We start from the raw sequence: 16,052 nt of genomic DNA on the forward strand, positions 1-16,052 counted from the left end.
AATTTTTAAAATGAAATTTGAAGATTCAAAAAATAAAGAAAATAAATTATTGGGTTTATAAACACTTATTATATCCTACTATAAAGAAGATATATCACTTCCTTTATTTTTATGTAGATTTGTTATATAACCTTTAAAATAATCAATAATAAAAAATAATTCAATACTAATTCAAATAAATATTTTAATGTTTACTTTATAGGTAATAATTGAAAGTGAAGAAAAAAAATTACTCCTTAATTATATATTAGATGCTTTCTATATTGAATATAAGAGTGATGGATAATTTTGTATATAATTATAAAAAGATCATGTATGTTTTATATGGAGTTGATATGTGATATTTAAGAAAATATTGATAAATAGATTAATATTTCAATGTTAATTATAAATAAAATAATTCAAGATTATATATATATATATATATATATATATATATATATATATATATATATATAAGAGAAATTAATCTCTCTCTTAGCCTGAGAACTAGAGTGAGGTTGTTGGTATGAGGTAGCCCACAAATATACCCACTTAAGAGTTCACGACTCGCTCAAAGCCAATATAACAACAGAGTGAATACTGACTTAAGAGTTCACAAGGCTCAAAACCATTCAAGATCATATATATATATATATATATATATAAAAAAATAGTCTCTCTCTTAGCCTAAGAGTTAGAGTGAGGTTGTTGGTACGAGGTAACCCACAAATATACTCACTTAAGAATTTATAAGGCTCAAATCCAATACAACAATAGAGTGAGGTTGTTGGTACTACTTGAACCCACATATATTCTTACAGAAAAGTTCACAAGGCTCAAAGTCAATATAAGAATATCTAGAGGGGTTGTTAGTAGCATGAAAACCCATATATCTACACAAGTATCAAAGCTAATACAAAAATATTCATAGGCTCCAATCCATTACAAAAACAATTATCCAGGAATTATAGTTCATCATGTCGTTAGGGGATTTGAATCTGGGTGGGGGAGATAACAACCATTACACCCAACCACCCTAGATAACCCCTATTGACATATATAATCTAGGTGGGAAAGTTAATAACCATTGTCCCCAACTAATCTCTATAAATCCAATTGATATCTATATATATATATATATATATATATACATTGACATGAAGACAAACACTACTTACATTTCAATATGAGGAGGATATATAACTTCTTCACTTTTGTTTATTGTCAAAGATGGAGAAGTTCTTTAACATGGGCAAACTTAAGGTTCAAGTAGCATGCTCATATTAATTACTCAAGGTACACCACGAAGAAGAGATGAAGATACTCAAAAAAGAAAAAGGAGAGATGGACTCCCTAGAATAATATAATTATATTAAGAAAAATGAAACATGGTAATTAATGGAGTTTCTTCAAAACAAGTCCTTATAGGAATAAAGTTGTTTTACAAGTTAAAATTTAATGTTGATGGTAGCATAGACAAATATAAGTCAAGATTTGTTGTAAATGGTTACTCACAAAAAGAACTTATAGAATATGAAGATACTTTTGCATTAATATCAAAATTGAACAAAATTAGAATAATAATCATAACATTGATTACAAAATTTAGATGTAAAATTGGATTTTATAAATTGATATTTAAAATAAGAGGTTTAACATTTTATCTAAATACTGAAGAAAGCCTTATATGAACTTAGAAAGGTCCTCAAAACATGGTGTGAGAAAATAGTCACCTTCTTCATTCAACAAAAGTTTATAAAAATTAAAAATGATCATATGATATTAAATAAAACAATTAATTTCCTATTATTTTTATTTTCAAATCATAAATATATGTCATATCTTTAAATATGAAAAGAAAACACAATTTTAAGGAGAATCAAGCAGAAATACAGATAGATACCTAGGTCCAAAAAGTGATCAACCAAAAACAGAGACACATACCTAGGACCTAAAAGGGACCCTCGTTGAGCAAGAACCTAATCTTGTGAAACCACGTAGAAAATGAAATTCACTGACCACTATAGAACGAAATTGAAATACATGATTCTCATACCAAAGATCAATTTACAATAGTAGGCATTATTTCAATGCATGCTATTCATGCATATCTCCTACAGAATACACTAATTTAACTTAGATGAACATAGAAATGGAAAACCCATGGAGGGAAGAGATGAAGTACAAGTAAATGATATCAGTAGCACTCATAGAGTGTGATATTCACCCACATACGGAAATAAACGTCTCCTTCGTACGCACCCATAGAGATTGTGGCGATTCCTCTTGCCATTAAGAAATCCCTGGTGTCTCCCCTACCGATATATCTCTATGATTTTTAAGTATTGGGTTCGCTCCACCAAACGTGATGGTGCCTCTATGGTTTATAAAGTTGAGGAAAAATGTGAATCCAAGACAGGCACTGAAAGTGTTCTTCATGTCATAAAAGTAGAATCACTGAGCTTTGCCCACTAGAGGGGAGTGGAAATTGTTGTCCAAAGTGACGGGATCATCAAAATGTTGGAAAACATTAATTCCAGCCTGTTAGAGCCTAGATCGACCTCAGGCTGAAAGAAGGCAGGTCTAGGGTAACATCAGACCACGCTTAACCTGGTAGCTAGCCCTACTAGGTCGGGAGAGGGCTCTCTCCTTGTCAATCTCAATTAGGATATTGGCAATTAGGGCTTGAGATGACTGAATTTAATGTAGATTTTAGGCTAGGTATAGTAGCTTAGAGCATTTGATTGGATTTGTTTCGGGTCAAAAATAACAAGAGAAAGGGTGATTGGACCATGGAATTGATGTCAGTTTCTGCTGGCAAACCTGGGGCAAACTAAGTGCCATGTTCAGCCAAGTGAAGATTGTAAATGTGAGAAGTACAAGGGAGAAAGCCCACTGCCCTACAGGCATAAGAAAAAGGATGAATTTGTAATAGCAACATTAGATGAAAGAGAATCACGAGGTTGCCCAACAGAGCATCTAGCCAAGGATGAATTCTACATAAGACAACCATTACAACTAACATCAAAATCATCATGAAAGGAGCATCATTACGGATGAATTCCTAACATATTACTTAGATAATGTTGTAACAAGGCAGAAGAAACATAATGTGTGAATGAATTACAGGAAAAACATACTAAACATCAGCACCGTGATGAATCCCAGATCCAAAGGGCAAAACATTGCATTATTAAAATGATATTCAGGAAAATTTTACATAATGGCAAGCAGCCTCTCTACTACAAAAATCAAACCTCTACACTATGAAATTCATAAAATTTATACATTTAGCTCATCCATGTATTAAGGGAATTGAACTCAACCATCTTGTTCAAAATAGAATCAGTGACATTAAACTTGGACCGAATTTCTGAAAATAGACATTGAAGATGAACTTGTATCTCCTAAACCATAGCACCTGTTACAAAACTGAAAGAGGTTTTTGTAGATAAGGTCATTTTGGAGAAAAAAATCTCTCAAATTTTGGAAATTCGTTTCCAGTTTCTCAGAATCTGTGCCACAAAATCATCTTTAAAACAGAAAATCATTAAAAATTTATATATGTGAAAATGAGTTGTAAAGATCTAGTCACATATCCAAATTCACGACACCTATGAATAAACAGAAAGAGGTTTTTGTTACATGGCTCGTTTTTAACAAAAACCTCCTTGGGTTTTTCAAAATTACTTTCCATCTATTGTAAAATGGCACCACACTAAAATGACTAAAACAGTAAAATAAATAAAAAATTTGCTTTGTTTTAATGTAGGCTCCAAATATCACTTCATATCTCCCACATAGTAGCACCTGTGCATAAACTGAAGGAGGTTTTTGTTATTTGGTATGTGGTGGACAAAAACCTCTTTCACTTTTTTAAAATCCTATCCAAACTGATTTTGTAGTAAACTTGTCCCTATGTGCAGCAACTGACCTCAAAACATGCATAACCAAGAATCAATCATTCATTTTGATTATATATTATGATCCAAAAATTGGTTACAGGAGTGTGATATACCGTTGGAAATATTTTTCCGAGCTTCTTCTGATGGACACATTTGTGACATGTTTTGTGCTGAATATCATGTGCAAAACATCTAACCAAACCAAACCTAGTAAGAGCTCATGTTGATCCCTGGTGACAGGCTGCGAAGACTGGCACTAACATCGGCCTTATTGGGGATGGTAGCTCCTTGGAGGTGTCAAGAACATAGTAGACAAAGTGCCTCATCCATTTGGCAATACGGTAAAATAGTTACCAACTCCAAACAACTCATACCAATCCAAACATACACATACTGCAACCTGTACATAACAAATATCGAAAACTGAAATGTTGCCTTTGGCAGCTTATTTATTTACAAATCTACCCTACTTTGCTGCAAAACCAATAGATCAAGTGATGTTGTAATTCCATATCAACCAATCAAGTAACTGTGACAATGATGTTGTTTTTTGATAGTGTTTGAACCAAAAGATAGTTGGAAATCCTACTAGCAGTATATACCCATATTACCTCTGGCTCTGTAAAAGGCAACCTGGTTTTTCTTTCAACTTAAAAATATATTCCATATATGCTGCTATGGGATCATAGAAACCAGATTCTATCTGCTGCCCCAGCTCATTAACATATGCTCTTGGCTGGAGATTGTCACATCCTCGTTGTAAATCGTAACATCCTTCAATCCAACCATCCAAGGGCATCCTTATCTTTTCTTCTTTGGGAGGAGGGAGACTTTCCAAGAACTGTTTAGGGTCTCAGAATTCATGTGATTTAATTTTAACATCGAATAATTCAATTTCATTTTCCAATATTTCAACCACTAAGCCAGGAAAACAATATTTATTCTCAGGTGTGAGTCAGCTAGATTTCAAGCTAAGAAAAAATGATGTTAAAAAACTCTGATGAATCTGAAATTTTGCTATCTCATCCCTTAAAATCAATAACATCTCACTAGATAATGGATTTGCCACATACCCTATCATCAGTGATTACCATGAACATTCTGAAAACTAGATTCTTTGGCAGTGAATTCGAAGCTCAAGATCTTGAACATTATAGTCATCAGGTAGATGATTTCAGCCTTCATATGTGTCTTACTGTTGTCCACCATCAGCAATCAGATCTGCAACTTGAATGATCTTTCCCGAAGAAGATTTGCCACCTCTTCCCCAGTACGGTCGCCACTATGTTAGAGCCTAGATTGACCTCAAGCTTAAGGAAGGCAGGTCTAGGGTAACATCAAACCACACTTAACCTAGTAGCTAGCCCTACCAGGTCGGGAGAGGGCCCTCTCCTTGTCAATCTCAATTAGGATATTGGAAATTAGGGCTTGAGATGACTGAATTTAATGTAGATTTTAGGCTAGGTATAGTAGCTCAGAGGATTTGATTGGATTTGTTTCGAGTTGAAAACAACAAGAGAAAGGGTGATTGGACTATGGAATCGATGTCAGTTTCTGCTAGAAAACCTGGGGCAAGTTAAGTGCCATGTTCAGCCAAGTGAAGATTGTAAATGTGAGAAGTAAAGGGGAGAAAACCCACTGCCCTGCAGGCATCAGAGAAAGGATGAATCTGCAACAACAACTTTAGATGAAAGAGAATCACGAGGTTGCTCAACAGAGCATCTAGCCAAGGATGAATTCTGCATAAGACAACCATTACAACTAACAACAAAATCATCACGAAAGGAGCATCATTACAGATGAATTCCTAACATATTAATTAGATAATGCTGTAACAAGGTAGAAGAAACATAATGTGTAAATGAATTACAGGAAAAACATACTAAACATCAGCACCGTGATGAATCCCAGATCCAAAGTGCAAAAGACTGCTTTATTAAAATGATATTCAGGAAAATTTTACATAATGCCAAGCAGCCTCTCTGCTGCAAAAATTGAACTTCTACACTATGAAATTCATAAAATTTATACATTTAGCTCATCCATGTATTAAGGGAATTGATCTCAACCATCTTCTTCAAAATAGAATCAGTTACATTAAACTTGGACCAAATTTCTGAGAATAAGTGTTGAAGATGAACTCGTATCTCCTAAACCATAGCACCTGTTACAAAACGGAAAGAGGTTGTTGTATATAAGGTCATTTTGGAGAAAAACCTCTCTAAAAGTTTGGAAATTCATTTCTAGTTGCTCGGAATCTGTGCCACAAAATCATCTCTAAAATAGAAAATCATTAAAAAAATATATCTGTGAAAATGAGCTGTAAAGATCTAGTCACATACTCAAATTCACAATACCTGTGAATAAACTGAAAGAGGTTTTTGTTTTATGGCTCCTGGTTAACAAAAATCTCCTTGGGTTTTTCAAAATTACTTTCCATCTGTTGTAAAATGGCATCACACTAAAATGACTAAAACAGTAAAATAAATAAAAAAATTTGTTTTGTTTTAATGTAGGTTCCAAATATCACTACATATCTCCCACATAGTAGAACGTGTGGATAAACTGAAGGAGGTTTTTGTTATTTGGTAGGTGATGGAAAAAAAACTCTTTCACTTTTGTAAAATTCCTGTCCAAACTGATTTTGTAGTAAACTTGTCCCTGTGTGCAGCAACCGACCTCAAAACATGCATAACCAAGAATCAATCATTCATTTCGATCATAACTTATGATCCAGAAACTGGTTACAGGAGTGTGATATACCGTTGGAAATATTTTTACAAGATTTTTTTGATGGACACATTTGTGGCATGTTTTGTGCTGAATATCATGTGCAAAACATCTAACCAAAACAAACCTAGTAAGAGCTCATGTTGATCCCTGGTGACAGGCTGCGAAGACTAGCACTAACACAGCCAACAAACCTTCCACATTAACTATATTAGGTAGGAAGTCTTCTCTAGAGTTCAGGAGGTTGTCTCTCAACTTCTGGAGACTTCAAATAACTTCCCAAAGAAGCCACTGTCACCGAAAATCCAGAAGCCTCATCATGATGTATAAAATTATTTCTCTGGAAATGTAAATTTAGAGTTCGTGGTGTGATATGCGTTCTTTGATATGGTATCAAAGCTTAGGTGAGTTTTGCATAGTGGCTGAGGAAGATTGCAGCATGTGGAAGTGTCGTCAGACTTCCAGAAGTGCTTGGTGTGTGTGTGAAGATTGCTGAGGTGGTTTTGTGCCTACTGACCATCAAATTGGTCTATTGCAGTGTTGTGTGTGTTATTTAAGAGTTGTGTGGAGAGTCCACTATGTAGAGAGCATCATACAATGTGAATTTTCTCGTTGTGTTGAGTGTGGAGAGAGAATGAGCTCCTGCTGTTATGGGAAAGCGACATAATCACACTGAGCTATGTGGAGCCCTGAGAGCTGGTCGAAGAGAGGTAGAAACTATCGACCTCAACAGAGAGTCACTGCTATTCTATTTACCAAGATACCATGGAGATCTTGCAAGCCAGAGTACAGGTTGTTGTGGTAAGTGTTTGAATTGATATTGTATAGTGCTAGCAAGAGAGATTTAAGCTGGATCCAACGGGACAAAGCTGCTAGACTCGACGAAAAATAATTGAGAGCATGCACCTGGAGATCATTGTTCGATCATTGTGGATCGTTGAATCAGTCTAACATTTGCATACTGGGAAGAAGAGTGAATCCGGAGGCCAGTGAAAACTTCAATTCGCCAACGAAGAGGGTTGAACTTGTACTATTGTGGAGTTTCATGTTTGAAGTGACCCACTGCTGTGTGGAGATGTTGTCAAAGTGAAGTTCAAGTGAAATAACTATAACACCCTCCGAGGTAAATGTGCATATAAACAACATAATAGAAACAAAAATACAATAAACATAACAACCATCAAAATCCATATATATATCAATACATTTTCACATGAAAATCAAGGGAATGAATTTTTCATTAATGAATGCAATGAACCAATCAGTGATGGGACTACCACGTTCCACCCGACCATAGATTGGCTGAGCCAAGTCTCTCTTCAACCAATCACCCCCATGCCATATTCCAAGAATGAATGTGGGACTCATAGAACACATCACAAACACCAACCAATGTGGATGCCACCAAAGTTCTCCACCTATACTGTGAGGAATTTGAGTGCCTCCTAGTCTCTTAGGCTTTATTGTGCATCTGCAGTCTAATCCAGGGATCACTAGGCCCTACACCGAGGCATACTCTCTAGGATTTACCATGCATTCCATCATGGAATCACTAGGCCCAACGGAGAGAAAATCCACCTCTTGGTTTTACCGTATATCTCGCCATTCACCGGCAATGATTCTTAGGCCCACCGAGGCACACAATCTGGCTTTACCACAACCCATAGTCTGGTTTAGGGGTCACTAGGCTAGTGGTGCATCCTCAGTCTATTTCAGGGACCACTACCACCATGTGTTTGTGAATATGGAGGTCCACCCCACTCAACTTTGAATCCAATCCGGCCATCCCCCACAAAATGCATGAGAGAACCCATCTCATCAAAGCTATCAGAAAATGGAAAGGCTAGGTTGAAAATACTATCACACTTGGTAAAACCCATGCCATGGTAGAAAAGGAACACATGAAATCCCATGCATGCCAAATCTAGCAAGGAAAATACACATGCAAGTTGATACCTACAATGAAGGCTATTGTAGCTGCTTGATCCTGCCTTTCCCTACTTGGTATTTTCTTCCTCTTGCCTTCTTTCTCCAATGCCAAAGTGCTCGAAGAAAGCTCTAAGTGTCCAAGATTATGAGAGAGAGAGAGAATAATGAGAGAGCTCCAAAGCTAAACTGACCAAGTCTTGCCCACTGATCCTCAAAAGCATTTTTATTAATGAGGCCTCTATTTTCTTCATTTTCCATTATTTTCCTTCAATTTCCTCCTCACATGGAACATGTGACCTTTCACCTTCCTTTTCTCCTAATTTCCATTATTTTCATAAATAAATGTGCTAAAATACCTTTTTGCCTCTTTAATGCCTTAGCCATTTCCTTTGCCAATTTCCTTAGCCATAAACAACCAAATGAACACCACCTATGATGTCTTGCCCACCATTCAACTTGGAATACGTGTCCCATCATCTGTGGTATTTATATATTTTTACATGGAATTTTCACTAGGGATGTTATAGAACCCTCCCCCTTGGGGGAACACCGTCCTCGGTGTTCAATGACACCTATAACCACATGAATACTGAAAACAAAACATACTGCCCATGGAGCTTTATAACACAACTCGTTACAATATTTACAAGGAATGAACTTCTTAAAAGAAAAACATCATGACAAAATGACTAGATAAAAACCATACCGCATGTTGGAGCTTTATGACACAACTCATTATGATATTTAAAATAACCACATATACACATATGCACATCTTCTAAACCAGCAAATAAGAGAATATGATGCCCATATCCATAACAAGGGAATCCAGAGGCTCACATCTCTACCCTCAAAGTAACACTAGGATCCACCTCCTTCCTAGGAAGTCCAGAATCCACTTCAAAGTCAAATTTGCATCCAATGTCCAACACTATAATCTGCACCACTTGTCCTCTCAGCAAATAGTTACTGGCTCATTGTTCCAGTGCGCACTCTCAATGTGCATCTGATTCCATCTGGAAATGCAAATGACCAAAAAAATCCATCCGTGACCTTCCCTTCTCTACTACACACTCACCTTCCAAGTTCCATTGGCACCCCCATCCCGGGTAGTCCATACCTTAGAAAGGCTTCTTCGCATCATAAGATACAAAAACCAAGGCATATAGCTGCCTCAACACATCATACCGGTCATAACATGCTCATTGAAATTAATGGACACTATTGGGTACCAGTGTCCCACAATGGCCCTGCTCCTGAAGTGCTTTACCAACATATTGTTGCATGTTTCAATTCCTTTGTTGTTGTGGTTAATTCTTGCAGTCGATTTCAACCACCCAACTGAGAATTTCATGCATTCCTGTAAGAAGCACATAACTTCCATTAGATTTAAAATAAATTGAAATAAATTCACATCATACCTCATTGGTAGCTCATCAATAAGGTACATTTGCAATCTTGTTCGCTTCATGTCACAACAAGTCAAACTAGAATATTTGACCAAATCAACATGTATAAAAATATCACATCAGGTTACCTCAAAACACAACCATCATAGATAAAAATAATAAATCACATGTAACCATCATAATCCAAAATCATAGATCACATACAATCATCATATACCATAGTCATAAGTCACATGCATAATAAAATTGAAATAAAATGATGATACTTATCCTTTCCTCAATCCTTAGCTTCTACCTTTGTATTTGTTCCATACACACTTCGGATCGGTTACTACACTCAAAAAACACCCACTGCCTTCTCCTCAACCATGTGCATAGACACAGAATGTACATCAGACACATACAACCACACGGCATACCACACCATGCAATACATGCATCTACACCTGACATACAACACATACACCTACACCGAGTGTATACAATACAATGCATCAATCTATACTCGATGTGAAATACCACCCAATGCATGTACCTACACAGGCTACTACACAACAAGTACACACACCGCAATACCATGACTACATGATTCACATACATAATACCGCATGACCATAACACAAAATCGACGACATGCACACAATACCACACGTGTACACTAGTACCATATGTACAACATGTACACAATACCACCTATACACTACACCACCTGTACAACATGTGCACAACATCACATGTACATGGTGCCACCTCCACAACGTGCACACAATGCCACATGTTCACTACACCACTGTACAACGTGTACACAATACCACATGTACATAGTACTACGTGCATGATGTGTACGCGACACCATATGTACATAACATCACATGCACGACATGTACACAACACTGGATGCCCATAGCACCCTATGTACAACATGTACATGGCACCACATGCTCACAGCACCACTTGTACAATCATGCACACAACACCATATGTACATAGCACCATATGTACAACATGCATGCAACACCACGTGTACATAGCACTGCATATCCAACATGTACATAGCATCATCCATACACAACATTGCATATCCAACATGCACAGAGCACCATATGCACACATGTCACATATACATCATGAAGACAATACAATATGTATACAACACCCCATATGCAATATTCGCACAACCCTATTTGTACCATCCTGTACATAACATTGCATAAATAACATGTACACATGCTATGTATACACAACACTGCATGTGCACACATCATATATGAAACATGTACAACATATACAGTATATGCACAACAGAAGTACCACACATCCAAAACCATACTGTCCTTACCAAGAAACCATGCTTCAAGTATCTCATCCATGCCTATCCTAGCATGCCGCAGACCATGCTCCTTTCACTTTGTTGATGTATCCTTTAACATTACCTGTCATAACATAAACATAGGTATAATACAGGTATACAATACCAAATCATATCGAGATGATACTGACCTCGTATATTTGTCGTGACTGTTCTTCCCAATTGATTCCTCATAAGATCAGGAACCTCTTCATGTTGTTCTCCTGCATAAGCAATCATTCCTCCACAAGAATGATCCTTGACAACCTTGTCAAACAGTGACATAGATACATAGATACATACATATATAATTACTAGCATAAACAATCATCGTCATGTTATACAATGTCATACATACATAGATGTATACATATATAAACATCAACATAATCATGATCATAAAATAATTACTAGATATCAAGGTCAAGGTTAAGAGAACTTCCTTTATTCATGCATAACATGCACGATATTGAGAACAACAATTCCCAACATTGCCAAGGCATCTGACACCTCAGATCCATTTACTCTACCTTTTTCGTTACCTTTCTCATGTATGTACCATCACCGTCCATTTACCACCATGGGCCCAACCAGTCCAACCAATAATCATAATCTTACCTTTCATTGTGCTTACTCATGCATAGAGCTTCATCTTAATCTTACATCACCCATCGAGTACCACACATCTCTCCTCGAGCTCCATCAACTTTCCTTTTTCCCAACCAATTCCCTGGACTCAAAACATAAAAGGCAAGAACGAAAACAATAACAAGAAGAAAACCATGAAAACTGATAACAACACGACTACACAAACAAAGTGGTATGGCCATACTCTAGACATAAACAAAGCTACAAATCAAGTGCAAGAAAATCACAAAGACCAAAAGCACAAGTCTAACAACAAACACCATGACTCAATCCCCATGGTTCCCAAGGAAAGTTCAACCTAAGCCATCTTCAAGATTCCATGGCAACCTGTCTTGCCATGCAACTCCTTGCATCATGCTGCCATAAACACATATCTGTCAATGTATAATTAAGCATAATAATACAACAGTTACCTCATCTTATTTTGCCAAGAACACTTCTTTCAAATGAAAACATCCATGCCATCTCTCAAGGGACTCTAATCCTTTAACAGATCCACCTGTAGCTAAAGACTAGCTAATATACTTGTCAAGTGCATGTTCATGAATATAGCACATATCCACATAATGTCAGACAAAATCATGGTTAAGAAGACTTCATGTGTGCAAATCACTCATAAGATCATGATATCCATAACAATATCTATCTAACATGTTCATATTGTAAACTCATACACAATTATCATTCACACATATGTAATGTCAATCTAGATTAGTATGACACCATCTCACAAATATGTTGGTTCATACCTGAATATCGCAACCATAACCATCTGCATAGGTCAAACCAGGTTAACACAATACATAAAACATCAAGATCTTCAAGGCAATGAACACAACCATCACACATATGACCAATCCAAGTTATAACATCAATATCTCAATGAAATGACCCTAATCATCAAGTTAATAGCATATAACAATAATAATCTATATATCACGCTATTGTGGTATTCAACAACCCCCCGTTTATTAATGATAGTAGTTAATATTACGTTAATAAATTGGGACCCTTCAAAAAAAATTCTATCCAAAACACAAAACTTAGCATTTAGGCATTTCTTTTATTTTTGGAATAAAGTAAAGATAATAATCAAAACCCCTTTTTTAGAAAAACTACTAGAAACTTACCTTCACACATATAGCATGATTTAAACCCACCAAAAGACCTTTCTAACCCTCCAAAATCAAGAAAAGTGATTAAGTAAGGACTCTATGCTCGAAACTATCATAAAATCCGACATAAACTAAGTCCTTAAGCTTTTTAGGCTTAAGTCTTGCATCGCATATCACCATTCATAAAGGGCCTGCTTTAAAAAGGTCATTGCGAAACATGTGAGATGTGAAACTGTGATGGCATTATAACTCTTATCGCATCACATTTCGAGCATTTAAATGAACATCGTGTACTTACCACCAGCCGATATTGCGAAATGCGATTAAGACCTAGACCCACTCCTTAAATATCATAAGCAAATGTTTTAGGTCTGCCACTAAGTAAAAAGGGTCTTTTACATAGGATAAACTTGGCAATTAGCTACGTTTTGAAATAACTAATGAGCGGCTCGCATCTCGCATCTCGCATCTTGCAGAAACAGCGGGAGGTAAGAAAGGCAGAAAGGCATATTGCGATATTGCGATATTCAATATTCCATTGCAAATCGCACAATTGCTATCATCGCAGTTCAAAGGCTCGTCACCCTAGAAGCTTTCTTCCCGTTTTATGATGCAAACATTTATGAGCATTAAAGCTAAGGGATAACAAATCATTAGTGGGCATTTAGTAAGAGATAACTGCATTTATGTGTGAAAAGCCATCTAGCATGATATGATATCTTCTTACGTGCATTCAAATAAAACTCCTTTTATCACCTTTCCAAGTTATCTACATTATTTCGTTTTATGTTCATCTTTGTGTATCCAATAGTTGTTGTTCTTCACTTTCAGGAAAAGTCCGCAGAGCAAAGTGTTGAGAACAATGGTGAAGAAAGGCAAGGCAGTCACTTTTGAGAAGTCAAAAATGACTCCTCTGTTTACAGATACTACATGCAACAGAGAGGGAGGAACCTCTACATGGGAGGCTATGTATAACATACTGGAGGAGGAGCAGCCGAGGATTATGGAAACAAAAATTACAGTTGATGGATGTGATTCCTCAGACACTTCCATGTTAGAGACGACATGCTCATTTTTGCACCGCATAGCCATGCGGTCGAAGATAATCCCTTATACCAACATGGTTAAATGGGTTATTGATGAAGCTGACATCTCAGATAGAGAATTCAGGACAAGAAGCCAAGGGGTTATGGGATCTTTTACCCCAGAAAACCTACGGCTTATGTACCACCTACCAGAGCCACAAGTCATCTACAACAGGTAGTTTGTGGAGAAGTTTGCCAAAGAAAACGATGACCCAATAGACTACACTTGGACTTGGTCCAATAATGAGGAAAAAATCAAGAAAGACAAAAATGGTATGTACACTACTTCGTCTGTTTGTCCCCCTCATAGTTTTGCAGCGGCTATGTTATGTAGACTATTTGGCAGACCTGATAGTACTAAGTTCTCCCTAGAATGGTTGTCATTAATAGATGTAGCTTTTAACGCAACTGTAATTAATTGGGCACAAATTATGTCAGACAATTTAGCAAAAACAATTATCTAGTATAGAAGGAAAAGAAGTGTTGCTTCGAGGGTTTACCCTCCATTTTTTATGAGTGCCTATGTCATGGAAGAAATTTGTTTTAGATCGAAATTCCCTATCATGGGATGGAAATGGATTGTTTGAAATCCATTTCCCATTCACATATACCACAAGGACATGTCAGAATCCAATTTTCAACAACATTTTTTCAAGATTTGTCATGGAGTTATGCTCCTTATTCACAAGCAGCTTTATAATCGAGATGCCCCCAGGTTTTCCCAAGAAGCTGAAGTAGACATCCTCTCGGTGGCCAGATGGTTTGGGGAGGAAAAATTTACATATATCAGGGTTTTTGGCAGCATCATCTCCCCCCATGTCCTCCCATACTATGTTCCAAATAAATTGATGGCTAGAGAGATAGCCTATCAAATAGATAGTGAGGGAGGAATGAGCAAGACGTTGAAGGATTCAAAGAAGGCCATCTGGCCTACATTCCCTGTATAGTTTGGAGCATTTGACCTACATGACCTAGGGCATGCATTCAAAGAATCAAAGGACATGCTATATTTGCGATTACCTAAATTCCCTAGAAGGCAATATGACCTGTTCGACACTATAAAACATTTCACCACTCTGGTGAAAATAAAAGTTTCCAGCAATGAGGCAGATGCCTTTGATGACATATTTTTGCAAAAAAATACCTTCACAGAGGTGAAGCATATGGCACAACTACTTTTTGACCAAGAAGATCTGGAAAATTTTTACAGTTACAGAGAAAGGAGGTTGGCAAAGGTCCCATTGGACCAATTATTGATTGAACCAATCAGGGAGCCTACTCTCAATGTGACTATAGAAGGTGACTCCAAAAAAAATCTAAGACCGATTTTGGAGCGGAATCTCAAGAGAAATCTACCATTGAATCACAACAGTCATCACAAAATGGGAAAAGCAGAAGCACGGAGTCAGTAAGGATACAACCCAATCTACACAGAAGATAGGTGAAGAAAGTTCAGCTAGCAAGTATGCTGAAATCCCCACTACCTCCGCACAGCCAATAAAACCCATGGTAATTTACTTAGAGGAAGAGTGGGACAATTTTAATAAAAGCCTCACCACAGAGGAACAGATGCCAGAGTTGCAAACTCCACAACAGGAAAAAACTTTGGAAATTACAGTGGAAGAGACTACAAATACACAAGAGGTAGAGCACATCCTTGCCACTCCCTTTTCTGAAATAATTTTGAGAATTGAAGAAATTCCCCCTCTAGATGTGTTCTATAGCCCACAACATAAGGTCATGGTTAAAAGATAAAGAAAGAAAAGGAAATTGGACTTTGCAGTTGCTACTACCCCTGAAAATGAACCAATGGATGTTCTATGGAAAGACTCACCCATTGATCCATCCGCTAACCTTACTAAACTCTCATAGTTTGCAGGTGCTTATGCTATAGCGACCAT

At 36.8% G+C, this 16,052-nt stretch overlaps 1 pseudogene; it reads right to left on the minus strand.

Moving 5' to 3' along the window:
- Window positions 1-2,179: 2,179 nt before the first annotated feature.
- Window positions 2,180-16,052, minus strand: part of LOC149197961 (dirigent protein-like) — a 63,627-nt pseudogene continuing 49,754 nt past the window's right edge.

This window comes from Pinus tabuliformis, chromosome 2_2 (assembly GCF_031772625.1).
Source record: "Pinus tabuliformis cultivar Carrire ecotype Pingquan chromosome 2_2, CPIR1, whole genome shotgun sequence".
NCBI lineage: Eukaryota > Viridiplantae > Streptophyta > Pinopsida > Pinales > Pinaceae > Pinus > Pinus tabuliformis.